The sequence below is a fragment of the Ammospiza caudacuta genome, chromosome 2 (assembly GCF_027887145.1).
Source record: "Ammospiza caudacuta isolate bAmmCau1 chromosome 2, bAmmCau1.pri, whole genome shotgun sequence".
Lineage (NCBI taxonomy): Eukaryota > Metazoa > Chordata > Aves > Passeriformes > Passerellidae > Ammospiza > Ammospiza caudacuta.
The window spans coordinates 19,604,950-19,607,878 of NC_080594.1; positions in this window are offsets into that span (position 1 = coordinate 19,604,950).

Genomic DNA, 2,929 nt, shown 5'->3' on the forward strand with positions numbered 1-2,929 from the left:
AGTACAAGCAATGCTGGAAATGTCTCAGAAAAATAAACAAACAAAACTGTGCTCTCTCCCTGGGCTTGCCATGTTGCAAGGAGGAATGTGCAAGCCACCTCCGTCACATTTCTCAAACACTGATAATTTCTGACGCAGAGCTTTAGAAGGAAAAGATGTTTTAATGCCCTGCAGGCAACCAGTGCTTTCAAAGTCCATCTAAGCAACAAGACTGCAATTCCCACTCCCAGGTAACATGCTGTCCTTGGCTTGTCACTTCTTTACTGTCACTTGTACAGTATGCTGTGTTCAGGACTGAGATTGCGTACTGGCTGAAAAGATACTTCAGATAACACCCAAATATACTTCAAGATCCTCTGGACCTTCTTCCTTCCTGCCTCCCACTGCCACACTTCAGTTCTGTGGGAGGTGAACCCACAGACCTTTCTCACAGCAGGTGCCTTACCCCAAACACCTTCTGTTTTGTTTCTTTGTCTCTTATGTATGGAAAATACATAAGGCTACCTAAATGAGAAAGTTGTACCCCAATAGTTTCATTATATTCCTTTCCCTTTTTTCTCCACAAACCTTCTGCTCAGAAGATACTGGTAGGGGAATGCAGCATGCAATGTTGTGCTTACACACTTCTCCTGGGACAGTGGGGCAAACACCACAAAAGTTTTAATAGTTAAGCACCAAGAATTTGCATATTTCCATTTCCAAAGACATCCTCTGTAACCAAGCCAAATCTAATGTTGGCAAAGTGTAAAGTGGCTGCAATTGTTTGCTCAACACCCAACACCCAAAAATAATGGGTCAGGAAGACTGACTATACACTGGGAGCAACATGTCACATAAGGGATCCCATAACTTAGTTCCCATTTTTAGACAAAAAGCTAATGGCCATAAAAAAATCCCAACCTAAACTGAACTCCACCTTCTGCACTCAGACTCCACTGAAAGCTCAATTCAAAAGTCATGTGGTCAGTCATGCAGACATAAGAGGAAACACAGAGAGGTTCAAGTGTAACGCTGAGCATGAAACCCATACAAGGACCCAGCTGGCTCCTAGTAACTGCCCTGTACAGGAATCATCCACAAGACAAAATCTTCCAGCTAACCAGCAGCTCTGCAGCCAAGAGCATGAAGCAGTCTCAGGTCAAAGAACAACGTGTCAGAAGGGACACGAGGTTGTTCCTTAGGAAAGTTTTCACGTACTGCAACAATGAGAACCTCAGGCACAGGAGATTCAAACAGAGGCTGGGCATAAAAATGAGACTTACATTACCTTGTTACATCTGCTCTGCCATGGATGCCCTCTTGGATACAGTTGAGCATAACAACCCAGACTGTCATTCAGGAGGCGGGGAAGCACTTGGCCCTTGTTGTCAGGTGGGGTCTGGGACTCCCAGGATATTTACATCAACAGCTATACAGCTTCCAGTGTGGCATCACTCAGCCTATTTACCCCTCATTTCTCTGCACTCCCAGGAAAGGATCCAATTTAGATTGGACTGGGGTAGAGAGAAAAGGATGTGTCACTGGGGACATAAAGCTAGCAGACTGTTCCCAATTTCAGCACTCTGCAGCAGGGAAATTGGTGAGGGAGATGGAAAGGAAGCATGCTTCAGTGAACAAATCTGAAGATTTCAAAAGTTACCAGATGGGAACGCATGGAGGATTTTATTTATATATAAACCAACTCTGCAAGGTTGAAAGCATTTTTTTGAGAAATAAGTACTGGCCTAAAAATACCTCATCTTTGGCTGCTAACAATAAACTCTAAGAAAAAGGAGCAGAGAACCTCTTCTTACATCTTCACAAGAATGTTGAACCAAACCTATAAAGCTGAGTGTCATAATTTCAGTGGAGTGTCTCCCATTTTTTGCCTTCACTTATTCCAGAAAACTGCACTGCTAGATAATTCTAGACATGTCAGGACATGTTTGAATCCAGAAAACTCTAACCATAGCAGAGAGCTGGCATAAATCCTGACCAGCAGCTATCACTTTCAGCACTGCTGAACCTGTAGCATAAGTGGTTTCTAAATTTCTTTATTCTGAATTTTATGTTTTGTTTACACCATCACTAAATAAATCCTACTGATCACCATGAGCACTAAGTACTTCCTAAAAAATCTGTCCAAGATCACAGCAGCTGTTCATTAGATTGCTTTTTTAAGCAGGCCTTCTTACCAGCCCTTTATATTTAGGATCACTTTCTACTTCCTACAGCAAGGTCATGCTTTCAGTTTGTAAAGCTCCGGATTCCTACTGTTTGTGCAGGATATTAACTTCATCCTGCAGTTAAGAAAACTCCAGCTGAAGTTTCACAAGGTTGGGAGGAAAAGGTTTTTTGCCTACATGACATGTAGACATGCTGGCATGTGCCAGCACAAAGACCTCAGCACAGATATTCTGGCCACACTACTACCACAAAGCTCTGCCTTGTTTGTAACAGAGATAAGTATGGGGTGAGGGTGACAATGAAAGCTGGGAATCGGTTCAGGTGAAGCTTCCCATTCCATCTTCCATGTAGGATGAGGATGATCAATTGGACTTAATTCAAAAGTAAGAGTAGCATTCTACAGACTATTTTATCCCAGAGGTGGAAAAGACTCTACTACTAATAGATCCAAACAGCACAAAGGAGGCTTCCTAATTTCAATAAAAGAGATTTAGATTTCACCGGGGAAAAGCAAATGGTAGGCACTGTCAGTTGGAATGAGTGGTGAAAGAGAGGTGAAGAGATGGAGAATAAGGGGAAAATGAAAGCCTAAAATAAACCACTAGCAGGGAAATAGAAAAAGATCAAAGGATGCAGAATCTAGACTAAAGAGGAGTACTAAAATGAAGACAACACACAATAGGTGATGAATTGAAGAGCATCAACTCCAAACCCTTTATTGTGTCATTATTCCCAGTAAGTACACCAAAAGTGAAATAGCACA